Source organism: Chrysochloris asiatica, unplaced genomic scaffold (genome assembly GCF_000296735.1).
Source record: "Chrysochloris asiatica unplaced genomic scaffold, ChrAsi1.0 scaffold00012, whole genome shotgun sequence".
Classification (NCBI taxonomy): Eukaryota; Metazoa; Chordata; class Mammalia; order Afrosoricida; family Chrysochloridae; genus Chrysochloris; species Chrysochloris asiatica.
This window is the reverse complement of record NW_006408530.1, coordinates 20,000,501-20,019,169: the sequence shown is the minus strand read 5'-3', so window position 1 is coordinate 20,019,169 and position 18,669 is coordinate 20,000,501. Positions and strand designations below refer to the sequence as shown.

The 18,669-nt window shown below is 35.3% G+C and overlaps 1 protein-coding gene across 1 annotated transcript in view; it reads left to right on the top strand.

The window, feature by feature from the left end:
• The window catches only part of ARHGAP15 (Rho GTPase activating protein 15), a 1,003,601-nt gene that overhangs the window by 254,483 nt on the left and 730,449 nt on the right, over positions 1-18,669 (top strand). The gene's annotated exons all lie outside the window — the stretch shown is intronic.

The window sequence follows — 18,669 nt, the reverse complement described above, 5'->3', positions numbered from 1 at the left end:
AGTATGGAGGAATCTAGTGCTACATTCCCCCAAAATACTTCTTTTATCAGAGATGAAATATTTAACTAGATCAGTCATGGATGGGCCACAATGACGCTCTTGTGGTTTTATAACCTAACCCTACTTAGTAATTGTCAGGGATGCACATAGTGACCTACGTCCTTGAGGATAAATATAATAGCACTGATCCTTTGTAAATAAATGTACATTTATAAAATAAACATGCACCTTCACAGGACTATGTTTGCATCATTTCTTATTTCTAGCTTGTCCATTTTCTTTTCTTTTTAGAAGACTAAACTAAAAGTGTGGTCAGTCTTGAAATATTATTCATTGCATTTTATGGCTATATCAGAATCATAAGCTTGACTTGGACAAAATGAAATTAACATTCGTATAGGTGAAAAATGATAAAATAGCCTGTTTAAGACTTTAAATAAAATAGTACTTCCAAAAAATGAGTACAATATTTGCAAAATCTTTAAAATTCAAGTATTTTAGTTATATCAAACTTGCAAAGCAACCAAACATTTTTTTTTTTTTTTTAACAGTGTTTTAATTGTCAGTGGACTCAGGAGAAAATAAATCTGTAATGGGAAGTAGTGGAATATCAGTGCTTTAGGGGAAAATGGTGCTTCTATACAAATGAAATTTGAGCAACTGTTGTAAACAAATTAAGAGTAATTTAAAATATATAAATATCATTTAGTGCCAAGAGTATGCCAATCAAATAAAACTAGTGGATACTATACTTTTAAAGCTATTTTCTAAATAAGTGTACTGTGCATTTCTCAAATTATTTTGTTATAGAACACAGTATGTGAGTGATACCTAGAATGAAATGTTAACAAAAGTTACTTATTAAAAAAAAAAAAAAAATTCTAACACCTGTTTTCCCATCCCTTCAGTTAAAAATGGTAAGAAATATCTAAGTAACTTTGTAAGGCATAGTTGTGTTTTTGTTTTGTTTTGTTTTACATATAAGGTCATGCTACTTTTATTCCAGTGAAATGGCTATATTATAGTAAGGAAATTTTCTAAGATACTGACTAAAAATGAAAGACAGAAAATAGTTCTGAGATTTATAGGGCAAGATTGGTGAGAATAATGTTCAGATTAGCAGAGATGAACAGGGACTACTAGTTGTTTCTGGATTCGTGGTGTGGCTTTGTAGGATCAGCACTGGACTACGAAACACAAACGTACCAGCTGCTCCTCAGAAACATTGTACAGGGTCACTGTGAGCTGGAACCGACTCAAAGGCACTTAACCACAACAACTATTTCTTTAGGAAGAGGAATATTGTAAAACATTTGGATCATAGAGTTTAGCACTGGCAAATCTGTGTTTGAGTTTTACTCAATCATTTACTAGTTATGTGATGGTAACAACTTATTTAACCCTTTCAAACAGTCAGTTGAATTATTTGATGAGTAGAATTCATAATATAATAATAGCTATGAGGTTTGTAGTGAGTATCAAAATACATATGTGTAAATTTCCTTGTCTAGTTACTGATACCTAAGTAACACTCAAAAATACAAGTCTTTATTAGTATTATGAAGGTAAGGGTATTTGGAAAAAGTCTGACTGGTTTGGAAGGAGCCCTGGTACCCCAAAGCTCAAAGTCAATTAATTTGAGGTCTTCATTTTGTCAGCAAAATTCCTTTTTCTTTGCCATATAAGGAAACGTAACTATAGGGATGATTTTTCATAACATTTACAGATCTAGCGCATACAAAAGTTATTATATTATACTGGTCATTTGCTAAAGAAAAAAACTTTTCACTTGGAAAAATGCTGCCTCATTAAAAGTACTGATATAATATGATCAAGATGCTACGGAAGTATAATAGGTCAGTCTGTTTTGATCTGAATCTCCTGTTTTATATTGTGAATTGAACAAAGACAGAAAGAGGTCAACCTAAAGTTGTCTGGGGATATTGTCAGTGGACAATAAGAACGAAAAAGAAAGAGAAAGTTTACCTGTTAGCCAAAGAAAGACAAAGTTCATAACCTGTTACCTGTGAGTCAATTCTGGCTCATGGAAATCCCATGTGTTAACAGAGTAGAATTCATCCTCAGGGTTTTCTTGCCTGTAATGTTTACAAAACCGGTTTGCCAGAACTCTTTCATGACAACACTGTCTGGGTTCAACATTACTCTTTAGTTTAGTTGTTGAGTTCAAACTGTTTGTACCACGTGGAATCCTACTGTGGCACTGTAGGATAAGCACTAGACTGCTACCTGCAATGTCCGCAGTTCAAATCTTCAAGCTGCTCCTCAGAAACCTATACAAGGTCATTATGAATCAGAAGCGACTCAATGGCATTTAACAACAATAACAGGGACATTATACTATGAATACCTACTGCAAATAGTTGTTTTTTTTTTTGTTTTAATCTATGAATCATAGAATCTTTGAGTCTATCCATTATGCCTTCCAATGATTGGGGCATAGAGAAGCTGAGTACTACAGGATTTTCATCAGGTATCTGTTAAAGCCAACAGTCCTGAATCATGTAATTATGAATATTTTCTTGTTTTCTATGATCTGCTTCTTAGGTTGTGATTGGTTCCCATTAACTGAAATATCATTGCTTTATTTGTGGTTTCTTAAGTAGCTCTGGTAGCGTAGTGGTTACGAATCAGGCTGCGAGCTTTAAGGTCAGCAGTTTGAAACTACCAGCTGTTCCACAGGAGAAAGATGAGGCTTTCTGCTTCCGTAACGATTTACAGCCTCGGAAACCCTGTACAGGGTCGCTATGAGTCGGAACCAACTCCACGGCACATAACCACCACCACCAGCACCATATTTGTGAAAGACCTAAATCAGTTTCAGTCTTTCGTGATGATGAAACTTGATACATAATCATGACATTTGTTGATGAAATAAAGTATATGTTAAAACACCTTTCATCAAGCAGGAACACATAAGCAGCATTTATGAAGGGACCATATATAAAATTTGATCTGTGAGCAAAATATTTTATATTTCAAATCGTTCAGATGGCTAGGATACTAATGTTAAGTCTATAGTAAAGCTGAGAGTTGGGGGAATAGTTGAGAAACATGGTGGTGGTTATGTACCATGGAGTCGGTTCCGACTCATAGCTACCCTGTACAAGGTTTCTGAGTCTGTAAATCTTTACGGGGGCAGAAAGCCTCATCTGTCCCCCGCTGAACAGCTGGTAGTGTTGAACTGCTGACCCTGAGGTTAGCAGCCCGATTCCTAACCACTATGCCCAGTGGGAATAAAATTAATACTTAATACTGTGGCTGTTGTTAAATGCTGTTGAGTTAATTGTGACTCACAGAGTTCCCAAGTGCAGCGGGTAGGTTTGAACCGCTGACAATGTGGCTCGCAGTCCAATCCTTATCATACACAATCTTGTTGTTGTTTATTGCCGTTGTGTTGGTTCTGACTCATAGTGACCCTAAATAGGTTTTCTGAGGCGCGGTCGTTGAGTCTGAATTGGCAACCTTGTGGTTCAAATAGACATTGTGGTCCAGTATTTTAGCCCACAATGCCACACCAGGACTCACATGCAATATATTCAATTTAAACAGCCATGTTTTAAATGAAAATAGTCAGAAGTAGAATTAGATCATACCTAGATTTCTATCTTCGAATTTGCTTTCATATTCCCTTAATTTTTTTCATTATTTCATGACATGATTAAGTAAACTTTCTAGGAATATTTATCCTCCCTCACATCTTAAAAACTAAAACAAAACAAAACACCACTGTTGTTAATTGCCGTCAAGTCAGTTTGTATCCACTGTGACTGAGTACACGATTTCCAAAGAGTAACTAGTGAGGTTGAACCACCAATATTGTGGTTCAAACCACCTTGTGGTAGTGGTGGTTATGTGCGGTGGAGTCCTGCACTCGTCATACAGCACCACACCAGAGCTCAATAAATAAATAAATAAATCTGGGCCACTGAAAGGACAAAGAAACAGATATGCTACACATATAGCCTTTTTTTTTTTTTTTTCTCCTATCAAAATTCATATTTTACTCTGGTCTTCCTGGAAAATCGAGCAAATAGATAATAACATCTTTTTAGAGGAGCCATGGACTTCTGGTCTGGTGCTGTTGGATCAGCATGGGACTTTGAGCCACAAGGCAGGTGGTACAAACCCACCTAAAAGTGCTAGATAATATAAATAAATACTTAACAGTGCTCAGTTGAAGAAGGGCAAATGGTAATGATAAAACCTACTGCCCTCAAGTCGATTCTGACTCACATTGAAACTATAGGAGAGAGTAGAAGTTCTCCATAGAGTTTCCAAGGCTGTAAAGCTTTTGGAAGCTGACTGCCTCATCTTTCACCTGACAAGTGGTTGGTAGATTTGAACCACTGACTTTTTGCCTAACAGACAAATGTTTAACCCACTGCATCACTAGAGCTTACTGTTGTTGTTGTTAAGTATCACTGAGTTGGTTTTGACTCATAGCGACCCTGTATAGGGTTTCCAAGGAGAAGCTGGTGGTTGGAACTGTCAGTCTTGTGGTTAACAAGTCTAGTGCTTATCCTACAGAGACACTCCAGGATTCCAAAACTTCAACAAAATCAGGGTTTCTTAACCAAGGTACTATTGATATTTTAGACAGGATAATTCTTTGTTGTGGAGGTTATCCAGTAGGATGTTTAGTAGCATTCCTGGTAACTGCCCATTAAGTGCCAGTAGCAGCTCCTTCCCCCTGAAGTTATGACAACCAAAAATGTCTCCTGCCTATTTAGAAATCCAGGTAAGAATCACTGGAGTAGATAGATAGATAGATAGATAGATAGATAGATAGATAGATAGACAGACAGACAGACAGACAGACAGACAGACAGACAGACAGACAGACAGACAGACAGATAGATAGATAGATAGATAGATAGATAGATAGATAGAATTACTAGAGTAGATAGATAGATAGATAGATAGATAGATAGATAGATAGATAGATAGATATCAATGGACAGACAGACAGATAGTTAGCTTTGGCTGTAAAATATTTACTTTATTGTACTTTGGATATGATTAATCATGTTCAGTTATTAATTTTGTAATCTCTATGGCTTTACTAATAATTAACACAATTAGCCCCGTAGTCCCTTCTTATTTTGAATATAGCATGAACAGAGTGTAAAAGAATCGAGTGCTTTCCAAAATTACAATTAATGTACTTCATTCCATTGCTTATGGTTCTTGATAAAATCATGCAAACACAAGCAGTCTGATGTTATTTTTTTGTTTACAGTATTACTGTGTTGTTTTGGTTAACAGAATGAAAAACAGCACTGTAATACTACAAGTAAAAATGTTTTATTCTTAGTTTGTTTCATCAATAAAAGCTGACATTTTTGCAAGAAAGATGTTATACTATTGAAATTAACTCTTAGTCAATTGTAAATAATTGTATTATATCGGTATGTTATCATGAAGATTAGAAATCATTTCCTACAGAATCATGTTTTTGCTTCCTCAGCACTGTTTCAATTGAAAGGAATTTGAATGAAGTGCATCTCATTACAAACATAAAGTAGATGGAGCTTGAATAATTTTTATATTTATTTTCCATGGATGGCTATTACATTTCTTATCCTATCTATCCAAATTTTATAAAATAAATTGTTTTAATCCATTCTTTGGAGAGGAGCAACGAATTTATTTTTGCAAAAGCTATGCATCTGAATATATTGTAGTATGCATAAAGCTCTGTTAACACAGTTATTTATATAAAAAGTGTAGCTGCCTTACCTTTTATTTAATTTACATACTTTATTTACTTTCTGACAGGTTCTTCTCTTTGCATTTTTATTTACATACCAAAAATGTCTTTTCAGATAAGTCAACTGAAACTTTAATGTGCTGTATAATTTAAAACTTCATAAAATGTTTTATGTATTATATAGCTTTATATGAAATTTTAGGATTACGATATAGAATTTTGGAAAATGTTTACTATGATTCCTATACTTTAATCACATGTTTCTTAAATAGGGTATTATCTTTTAGCTGAGATCATGTATAGAAAGGATAATAAAAGTTATGCTCAGTTTATTTGTTTTAAAAGGAAAAAAAAAAAACTGCTTCTGGCTGTTTTGAAAGGGTACCTTTTCTAAAAATATTATTAGTAACCTCACATAATATGGGCATCTCACGTGCTTTAAGAATACGATACATTTGTACTAAACTGTACAAAAGATTATTCTGTTATCATTCAAATGATGGGGACATAAAAGTTTCTTTTATGTGCATCATACACTCTAACAAGGATCACACAAACTAACATGCTAAGGTCACAATATGTCTAATATAACAGTCTAATTTTAGAAACATAAGTGTACCCCTCACCCCTCCTTTCTTTGCATTTAGCTTTTGTAAACATGGTTTGCATTTGCATAACCCACCATTCATATTCTTGTGAGTTCATGATATAAATAATTTGAAAAATTTCATTCAGTTCCCCCAAATTGTATTCTAGTCATTATGGATGATTCATGAGAGGATTAATCTCTTGGATGTGACATAAAACTAGAGAGGAAAGACTCTACCTATCATATCATTTGCAGTTAAGAACATGCTGCATATCTTTAAGCTTTACTTAAAGTGCTTATAGTAATTGGGTGTGCATGCCTTAGCTCTGTTAAAACCCAAACAGCAATATGGGAGAGTGGGGTTTGTTTTTTAAATGTGCAAGGAAGGAAAATTAGTGAAATCTGTTTAAGTCACAAAACTGCCTCATTCAGGACCCAATTCAGCAGCATGGAAAAAAGTAACTCAAGTTAACTGTACTCTTAGCATATGTCTAAGCTCACAAATTTCAGTTGACTTCAAATTCCTTTCTCTTCCCATGAATCTGCCTGCGAAGAAAATTACATACCAAGTTGGCAGACGAGTTCAACAGTTCATTAGCTCTAGACTCTCTTAAGGTTTTCTGCACCAAAATGTGTTGGGTTACAGGTCAAGTTACACTCTATATTGGAATAGTGACATACACAAAGATTTTCACTTTGTTATGAGCCCTTCTCTTTTTCTGCTCTCTGCCTTCCTGGTGTGGTGCGGTTGGAGAAGCACTGAACTACTAATAAAGTCAGCAGTTCAAACCCACCAGTCACTCCTTAGAAACCCTAGGTCCCAATGCTTTGTAATTGACTACAAAGGCCCCATTGTTTTGTAAACTACTCGAAGGCACTTAAAAGCAATACATCTACAAGGGGGAGTGTGGTGGTGCTGTAGGATAAGCACTGGACAGCAAACCACTATGTGGGCAGCTGCTCCGCCAGAGAGAGTTGAGACTGTGTGATCCCACACAGATGTGTAGCCTCAGAAACCCTATACAGGGTCATTATCAGTTGAAACTCGCTCAATGGCACTAAACAACAATGTTGTTCTTGTTAGATGCCATTGAATTGGTACCGATTCATAGCGACCTTATGCACAACAGAACAAAACACTACCCAGTCCTGGGCCAACCTCATAATTGTTGCCACACTTGGGCCCATTGATGCTAACACTTTGCCAAGGCACCTCACTGGGGGTCTTCCTCTTTTTCTCTAACACTCCACCTTACTAAACATGATAACCTTCACCAGCCACTGGTCCCTCCTAACGATATGTCCAAAGTATGAGAGATGAAGTTTGGCCATCCTGGCCTTTAAGGAACACTCTGGTTGCACTTCTTCCAAAACAGATCTGTTGGTTCTTTTGGCAGCCCATGGCACTTTCTATATTCTCCTCCAACACCATAACTCAAAAACATCAATTCTTCTACGGTCCTCCTTATTCACTGCCCAGCTTTTGCATGCATATGAGGTTACTGAAAACACCATGGCTTGGATCAGGCGCACTTTAGTCCTCAAGCTGACATCTTTGCTCTTCAACACTTTAAAAAGGTCTTGTGCAGCAGATTTGCCTAATGCAATACGTCGTTTGATTTCTTGACTGCTGCTTCCGTGAGTGTGGGTGGTTGATCCAAGAAGAATGAATCCTGTAATAAGGAGCCCTGGTGGAATAGTGGTTAAGCCCTCAGCTGCTAGCTGAAAGGTCAGTGGTTCAAACCCACCAATCACTCCAGTGCTCTGCAGAAGATGAGACAGTCAGCTCCCATAAGGATTTCAGCCTTGAAAATCCTGTGGAGAGTTCTATTCTGTTCTACAGGATCCCTATGAGTCAGAATCGACTAGATGGCAGTGGATTTAGTTTTTGGTGACCAGCACAACGTTGAACACATGTGGTTATGTACTGTGGAGTCGGTTCTGACTCATAGCAACTCTGAATAGGGTATCCGAGTCTATACATCTTTACGGGCGCAGAAAGCCTTATATCTCTCCAGTGGAACCGCTGGTAGTTTTGAACTGCTGACCTTGAGGTTAGCAGATAACTTATAACCACTAGACTAGCAGAGTATGGAGTTAATTGGAGCCCTGGTGATGCAGTGGTTACAGCTCTCAGCTGCTAACCAAAAGGTCAGCATTTTGAAACCACTAATGGCTCAATGGGAAAATGATGTGACAGTCAGCTTCCTTACAGATTTAAAGCCTTGGAAACTCTACAAGGCAGTTCTACCTGTAAATTCACTTTGAGTTAAAATTGCTTGAGGGCAATGGTTTGGTTCCATTTTGATATGGAATTTAGGGTTTAATGTATCTTGATTTCATTCATGCAGGTAAAGTTTGTTGTTGTTGTTGTTATGTGCCGTGGAGTCGGTTCCAGCTCATAGCGACCCTGTACTGGGTTTCTGAGGCTATAAATCTTTACAGGAGCAGAAGGCCTCACCTTTCTCCCACAGAACAGCTGGTAGTTTTGAATTGCTGACCATGAGATTAGCAGCCCAATTTGTAACCACTATGCTACCAGAACTTCTTGGTAAAGTTTAGGTGAAACTAAAACAAAAATAAGCTAATGAACTTTAGATGTAATGATTGTGGCTCAGTGACCTAACTTGCACTGGAATCTTTAAAAGCATAATAGTATTTGGAAAGAATATAAAAATCTCTCTTTTTATAATGGCATTTCTGTGTAAGAGGATATTAATGGATATGAGCTGCTTAGTAGCAACAGATTTTTCTCTATACAATATCTTTCAGTGATTCAGAGTAGTTCTCAAATACATCTGAGAAGTAGCACTGAAGAATTAGTGTTCATTTATAATCAAACATTTTTTAATAACATTGTCTTCCAATTTTTGTCTGAAAGGTCTAACATTTGATCGTATGTTTTCTTTAGTTAAGTTTCTATATTATATGGCAATCTCTGCAGTTATTTTTTTTTTCAAAGATAAAAAAGAAAAAAAAAAAGCAAGCTCAAAATGTAGAAGTTATTTTTGCAGTAACGTATGTCATGATTTTTAAACATTCAGGCCTTTAAACTTTTTTTATAGTGTATGTTCTTGCCAATCCCAGCACAGTTCTACAAAGTAAAATATTTGGCAGTGAATTCATATTAACAGATGGAACAAGAAATTAACACGTTTTTGCTTCGCTAATTCACAGTTCTTTTAATACGCTAATTCTAAATCACCTGTTCTGACTTTGACAGGCTACAGACACCTGTTTGGGGTAATATTCCACAGCTAATTATTACAGGAGAAATTCAGTTTCCAACAAAAGGGCTTCTGTGTGAAATTGTCATAGTTAACAAATTGATAATACCAAATATATTACTGATAGCTTCATTTAAATAAAGTAAATGGACTCTTTAACTACAGGATGGTATATGAAAACTAGAGACTGTCCTCTTAGTGTTTGAATTCTGTCTATCACACTTTACACCATAGTTGCACTGATCAAGTCAGAATGTTCTTCCCAGTAGCAGTAACTTACAATAATACTGTATTTCAAATGGCAGGAAAAGAGTATAGAATTCTTAAGTGGCTGGAAAAATTCCTAACTGTATGTTAAAAATGACTCAGGATAGTTTAAAAAATATATATACTGACAAGATAAGAGAGTGTGAAAAAAAGAAAAAAAAAACTTAGTCTGGTTAACATATAACATTATATGAAAGATAGAATAATGTAAAGTTCTCTGAACTACAGAGCTTGAAGTACCTGACTCATGAGATAAATAAGGACTTGTTTGCCAAGAAGAAGGTGATGAAATGATATCAGACCTTTATGGATATAAAGTCTAATACTCCCTGCTTCTATTATCTCCATCTCTTAATGGACAGACGATTCATATTTTCCACTGAACCCTGATTTGCTGTATTTCCTTATATTGTTCTTCATTATTGCAATGGGGTCATTTCTCCTTTCACCTGGGAGAACTTTTCACTTCCATTTTCCCACAAACCCATGGTACAAGGAGTGTGGCAGCAGAGTGTGTTTGTGTGTGGGAGTATAGGTTGGTTGGTGGAACAAGCAGCAAAAATCAGAAACGTAAGGTTTTGAGATGTTTGTAACATAACGACAGATGCTGAGGTAGAGTCTATCTTTAGGTTTGCCAAAGGTTCCATTTTGTGTGTCTGTTTTTTGATTCGCTCTAATTGCTGTTCAGCTTTGTATGTGGCTTTGCTAATGTGTCTTCCTTAGCCACGTTAGGGAAGCAGAGAACTTGTCGTTTCTTTAATTAACCTTTATATCTTAGCCCCAGATAGTACAGTTCACGAAGCAGACTCTTGGAACTTTTAAGATTCATGCTGTTTTCTTCTGATTTAAAAAAGTTATTGCACAAAGCATAAATTTTAAGTGCATTTTTATTTTATGAAACTTAAAGAGGATGAAGAAAAAGCTTTTTTTTTTTTTGCATTTGCCTCCTTGTAATTGTGTTGTTTTTCTCCCAATTGCCACTCTAGAAAGCACATGGTCTGTCTCTAAAACCATGCTTTATGACATTGATATTTGCAGAAATTTAACTGGCAGCCCACAATAGGAAGATAAAATTCTGTTTCATCCAAGTTTGATTCCCCTCCTACACCCACACCTGAAACCATATTTGTGCCAGAGCCTACATTCTGCTTAGGAGGAAACCAATCTTTTATAATACTCTAACATACGTGAATTTTATTTTATTTTTAATTAAAAAATTACATTTCTCATCCAAAAATGCTAGATGACATTTAAAGCTAGAAAAGAGATTCCAAATAACTCACCTTTATAATTAACTCTTATCAGAATGAGACTTTATCTCACAGCACAGAGTGTAATCAGATGGTTATGATAGGGCTGTGAAGTTTAAAGCATCCATCACTATCATCACTCACACTCTTGGGGACTATCTACAAGGGTTTTCTCAGGACTCAAAGTTTGGGAGAGAGTTACTTACAGACAGAATATTCTCAGTTAATAAGGTGCCTCAAGAATATACTAAACTTCCTGGCCTTTAAAAAAAGAAAATATGATACTTCAGGGAGCTTATAAATCTTTTAAGTTTCCCTGAAAACAGCATTTAGATATACATATGCTACCCTCAAAACAACTTGAATGAATGAGAATGCTCCAGAATAAAATGCAAAATACTCAAGGTCTAACATTTTAGGATAATGACCTTGGAAAAAAAGTGTATTGGGGACTTCTATTCATCATAAAATTCTTAAGAAAATTGCTTAAGATGATGAATGACAGTACAGTACAATTTCACTCATCTGTCTTCAGTTAAAACACTTGGACAAATCAATTAATTAATAAGAAAACTTAATATCTCCAATCTGTCCTATTTTAATACAGCCCTTATGTGAAATGTATAAAAATTATGCAATCCGTGATAGACTAATACATATGTATATATCTCCATTTGCATCCATGTCTCTATGTGTGCATATGCATACTTATACATACATACATTTACAGAGTCTATTTAATCTTTTCAAGAGGATTGCAGATTATAACAGTTTAAAGCTTTATTGTGGCAATAATGATATTTAGTCTAATCATTTCTTTAAGCAATAAATTGGCAATATATCAGACTTATTTTAAGTGGAAAGTTTTTCTATCTGTGTAACTAGCATGTCCACTAATTGGTAATCATCATCTATATTCTTATATATATTTAAAAATAATTGCTTATATAACTTCATGGTATTATATTTGATATCTTATTTACAGAATATATGTTAGAAAGAATTAAATGATCTTCATTTAAACATTAAATCATTTTAATTTATCTTAAGCCAAGTCAGTCAATGTATTATATATCCTAGACTCATGATTTATTTTAATAACATTGTTATTGTTGTTGTTAAGTGCCCCTAGTTGATTCTAACTCATATCAACCTGTATAGGTTTCTGAGGGGCAACTGGTAGATTTGAACTGCCAAACTTGAGATTAGCAGTCCAGTGTTTATCTTACAATGCCACATCAGGACTCCATAGAAATAATAGCATCACTTATTGAGCATCTAATGGATACCAAATGCTCTAAATAAGTTATTGTTAATCCTAGTTTTATTACTAAAACCCATAACGAAACCCACTGCTAATAAGGTGAGTCACATTCAGTGACCATATGTTGTTGTTGTTAAGAGTTTTGGAGGAGTAGCTAGTGGGTTTGAACCATCAACCTTGCAGTTCAAACTGACCTTGTGGTACAATGCTTATCTTGCAGCACCATACCAGAATAAGACAGAGTATAATTTAAGACAGAGTATAGAAGCAATATGCGACATCTTTCTCTCTGGAGTGGCTGCTGAGTTCAAACCACCAACCTTTCAGCTAACAGACAGGCACTTAAACCACTATGTCACCTGGGATTCCTTCCTGTAATAAAGTCAAACTAAGTGAGAACCATATTCATCTGTTCAGATTGATCTACAAATTCAACTTCAAAACACAATTAGAAAAATAACTCATTTGTAACACAGGGCTGCCTTTAATAATGACACCAATAATATTATCACTAAAACTTAATGTCTCCATCGTTTCTAACCCAGAACATGGTCGAAGGCATACTATATAGCCCTAAACTACCTTAATACCCTAAGGAGCTCTGGTAGCGTAGTGGTTACGAATTGGGCTGTGAATTTCAAAGTCAACAGTTCGAAACTACCAGCTGTTCCACAGGAGAAAGATGAGGCTTTCTGCCATGGAAACCCTGTACAGCCTCACTATGAGTCAAAACTGACTCCACATCACTTAACAACAACAACAACCTTAATTCCCTAAGGAGTTACATACATATTTATTATTTATTTATAAGTATCAATCAATTCCAACTAATATCAATCAAAGTGGGTTGTTATTTTATATAGAATATAACCATCATACTTTCCTAGTTGAATTAATCAATCACTTAAACTATCATCTAAGAACTTCCTCTATAAATGTAGTCCTTGGTCAGAAAGCATTGGCACATCCTGGGAGTTTGTTAAAAATGTGGAATCCCAGGCAGCCCCAGATCTACTGAATGAGAGTCTGAATATTGTCAAGCTTAAGTAATTTGAAGCTACAATAAATTTTAGAAGAACTTGTTGAGGCCCATTTAGCTACCAATCCCAAGCTAAATGTGAAAGTATACACAAGCAATACAGATTTACCAGGATTTACCATTGCCTGGCAGAATTTAACTAGTTTTAACTGGGAGGAAAAATGAAGAAAAAAATCTTCTGGAGGATACTTTTGTTTGAAGATTGCATTTGAGCAAAAGTTTTAACTCTGACTAATGACTCATCCATAACATGAGCGTCTCTGACTAATTATTCTTTCCAAAAGAAGTAATTGCTCAGTAAGTATCAGATCATTCAATCCATCCACCTTCAAAGTGTAGCCCAAATCCCACCAATCATCTTTACCCTACATTATAGCAACTTACTTTCATATTTCTCACTGTTTTCCAATAAGCAGTCAACTTGTGACTTTTTAAGTCTTTTGGCTTACTTTTCCCCTCCTAAATTGATTTTATAAAATTATACTTTTGTTTGTTTGAGTTCCGACTCAGAGCAACCCTGTGTAACGTTTCAGAGAAGGGACTGGTGAGCTTGAACTGCTGACCTTGTGGTTCTAACCGACATTGCAGTCCAGTATGTATATGAGGTATCTACTCAACTGGAAATGCTTCAAATAAACTTTTTCTGATAATTTCTTTGAAACCAGATTCCTTTCCATCTACTTCCCCATCTCTTTCCAACTTTATCCTTCATTTTTTTGTTGTTGTTCTTTTCATGTTCTGTAAGTATATTATGTCATATTGTTCATTAAATTGCTGTCTGTCTTCACAACAAAATACATGATTCAGAAGGCTGGGATGCTGTCTTTTTTGTCCTTTATTGCCTAAAATAGTACCAGATATGTCAGGGGTGGCGTAAATAATTCTTGAATGAATACTGAATGACATTGTTGTTGTTTTTGTTGTTGTGAAATGCCATCGATTTGGTACCGAATGACATTAGTGTTCTAGAATATTCATAGAAAATGTGGTTGTATTATCATCAGAAATACTTGTTAAGCACTAATAAATATCACTGAGATTGACTCTAAAAATGACACAAAATGCAGCCCGTTCCCTCTAGAGGCATTCAAAGCTGTTAAGAATTAAACAAATGAATAAATATAGGGAAGCTTATGCTATACAAAATAAATTCCTCAGGAATTAAAACATGGCTTGGATGGTTGTTGTTAGGTGCCATCACATCAGTTTTGACTAATAGCAACCCTATGCTTAACAGAAACAAAACACTGCCCGGTCCTGGGCCGTCCTCATGATTGCTGTTATGTTTGAGCCCCTTGTTTTTGCCTCTGTGTCAATCCATGTCATTGGAGATCTTCCTCTTTTTTGCTGACCCTCCACTTTACCAAGCATGATGTCCTTCTCCAGGAACTGGTCCTTCCTGATAATATGTCAAATGATAAAAGCACCAGATTGACAGGCAGATAAGATGATGATGTCATTTTCAAGAGAAAATATAGTAAGCATTGGGGTCTAACTATTTGGAACATTATTCATCAGTGAGTACACCTGTGAACAAAGAAACTTTAAATTTTTATGTAAACATCTTTTGGAGAAAATAATTTTTTGTTCACCATGGTGCTTTAGAAGGATTCATATGAAGACAATGTGCAAGATGAAGAGGTTGCACAGAGATCAGTAGATTTGAAATGATACATGGAATGTAGCATAGGCTAGAGGGTAGCCTTGAGGATGTACAATATTAAATAATAAAATAAAATATATTGCATATTAAATCATATGGCAAGAATAAAACACTATATGAGTAACTGATATCATCATCTTCTTCTTCATCACTATCATGACATGTAAAATACCCACAAAATTTGTCTTCAATCAGAACTATGAGGCTACTGATTTCTGCTGTATAGAAGTCACTCCTTTGAGAGATGTGGATATTGTCAGAATGCTACACGTTAGGGCAGCTGTTCTGGCATTTAAAAGTCTAAAAATAGGAGTTCTTTGTCATTTTCTCAGAAAAAGCCATAACCTTGTTTTCAAATTAAGAGCTTTTACTTCAAATGGCCCACAGAATAGACATGTCTTTTCTTATATTCCTAAATGCCTTCATTTGTTTACTATATGGTATATCCCTTAGAGACACAAAGCTTTTATTTACCATTGTTTCCTTTTTCTGAGCAACAGTTTTCTTTACCAAAAATGAGGATATTAAAATTGTTATTACAGCATTGTGATAGGGGTGAAATGAGACTATGCAAATTATCTCAATCTCTAAGATTGTGGGAACTCAAACATTTTTTGCCCTTTCTTTCCTAGTACCTTGTACAGTAGCTTGACAAAGTTTTTCTCAGTGTGCAGGAATTGCTTGTCAAACAAATTAATGTTGTTGAATTTACACTACTGTAGCATAATGTTGAATTTTTTTTAAGTTTCAGAGATCTCCCAGCTAAATATCTTCTAATGTTAAACCTCAACTGTGAACTTGGAATTTTTCTTAATCTCTTCTAAGCCACGAGCTTCTCTTTCTATAAATTTGTTTATTTTTCCATTATATTCATCCTAACAATTACATGTCTTCTCTCCTAGCCTCAATCTGTTTGATATGATATCATTTTGATGCTCCATTTCCTTCTTGTACTTTTATTCCTTACTTATGTTCATCTCAATGGTCGCTCCTTATTTGGGTTTCATATTCATGTTACTTAATGCTGTCATAGTTTTAAAATATAAATTCATGTTCCTATATACTGTATACCCTCAAACTACTTAAATTTTTATGTTCCTTTCCTACATATATATATATATATATAAAACTCTTCAGCTCTGGCCTATAAAAACCTTTCCATCACTTTGTACATTCTGTCTGTTGCCCAAGGTATTGTATTCCTAATTGGATTTAAAACCCCATCTTTATAGGGCCTTTCATGTGTTCTGTGCACTTATGGTTTTCTGTAAACAAAAATAATAAATAACAGGTGGATAGCTAAATATATAACTCACTGGGAATCAAGAATTTCAAAGAGAGGGAAAAGGCAATGTCAAAAATGCTCTACAAAGATTTTGCTGAAACCCATTGGAAATGTAAATGGTCTTTAGTTGTTACTTTTACTAGAATAATACCTATTTATTAGTTAATAAAAAAAGATGCATTTCTATTAGTCACCATTTTTTCAGAAAAATAATAAATAATAAATGTTATTATGACTGTATGTTTTTTATAGAACCAAACATGAGACCTCTTTTCTCTGTCTCATTTCTACCCCATTGTTGGTAGATAGAAAGACAGATGGAACTAATGAAGGCTAATTAAAATTGCTTGAGCAATAATCAAAATGTTAACTTATTCTAATATAAAATACATAACTTGGTTAAGATTTTATATCTGTGGGTTTGTCTCCCTACCAGAAGTATGAGAATCCAGGACAGAGGTGGGTTGGTATTAGCCTTACAGAGCTGGTTGTGCACATTTCTGCCCAACTCCTCAACCTGCCCAACTCCTTGATCCAATGATATCATAGTAGTTCCCTAGAAATCAGCTCTAGTTGAAGTATTCACGCTACTTAAAATCAGTGGACACTGCAAGTCAGGGCTTTTTTTTTTCTTTTCCCCTTCCTTCCACCACAGAGCCAGTTTCAGACATTAACTAGCATGCCGCTGGGCCAGGACTGGGAGGTTTGGGCAAAGATATATTGGCAGTCACTTGGCTACAAGCTTATGGGGTAATCACTGAGAAGAAGCAATACTAAACAAAACAAAACAAAAGCTGTTCACAGGCCAGAGTCTATTCACTTAAGTTTACCACAGAGTGATGAAAATGTATCAAAATGTCAAGAGATCTGTATTTACCAAGTTTGATGAAGAAAATCTGACAAATATTATTTAAGATAAGTGGCATTTTTCCCTAATTGTTTTCATATGGGTAATGAAAAGCAAGTGCCCTGTTACTTTGATGAAATGCTAAATTGCTTAAAAATTCATGTTTACACAATAGACAGCATACAAACTGAACATGAGATGATGGCTTCAAAACCCATGTATAGATTTTCCCCGCTAGGCTTGTGAGTTAAAATACAGAAAACAGAGTACAAGTGAATGTTTACAACTGGACTAACAAATGCAGTTTACTCTTGCTGCATTTCTCCACTAAAAAAAAGTACAAACATGCTATAGGTTCCAAGTAATAAAGATCTCTGCCATGAAAAATATCAGACTTTCTATTTTAATGGCAGTCCATCAAAGATACATATAAATCATTTTAGCAGGTAATTCACCTCAGAAATCATGTAAATACCTAGAGAAAACCATAGAGTATTTCTCTAATCTGCAGAGAATGTATTATAATTCCAAAGAAAGAGAAACTATGCAGGAAAGCCAAGTACAAGATAGACAGATACTAACGTTAATCGATGTTAAAACTACAGAAATAAATGATTACATGCCAACTTGGTGGGGCTGTTGTTAAAACAATCAACTATTAATCAAAGAGGTCATTGGTTCAAACCCACCAGCCTCTCTGCAGGAGAAACATGTAACTGTCTACCTCTGTACAGATTTATAACCTTGGAAACTCTGTGGGGCTATTTGACGCTTTTCTATAACTTTTCTCTGAGTCAAATCAACTCAGCAACAGTGGGTTTGGTTGTGTGTAATTACAAAATTACACATTTGAATTCTGGTAAAATTCTGAGATGCAAATAAGACTTTTGCAATTTTTCCATTATAAACTGTAAAGTTGCCAGAGGGGGAAACTAAAGATCAGTAATTTTATGGACAGAAATCCGGGGCCTGAACTAATTATTGCTGTCACTGAAATGTTTATTTACCTTCTGTGTTTCTGATAGCGTAGTGGTTACAAGTAGGGCTGCTAACCTCAAGGTCAGCAGTTCGAAACTGCCAGCCGTTCCACAGGAGAAAGATGAGGCTTTCTGGTCCCATAAAGATTTATAGCCTTGGAAACTGTACACAGGGTCACTGTGAATGAGAACCAAATCCACGTCATAGAACCACCACCACCACCATGTTTCACAGTGTCATTATGTAATAGTGGAATAGAGGAATGCATGTGTGAAATGTTTGTTCTGGTAGCTGAAAGAATGGCTAAGGTAAACGCTTTTTGTTATTGCAATGGTATGAACTTATTTTAATGCTTAAGCCTCTGGTTATTAACCCATTGGTTCAGCATAGTTGACTTTGGAAATAGCATTTGCTCTTAAATAGTTAGGATTGTACTTCCCTGTCCCTCTACTCAATGTAACTTTTTCTTTGTCTAACATTGTGTTGATTGATGCCAGGTTTCCCAATGTAATTTTTTTTTTTTTTTTTT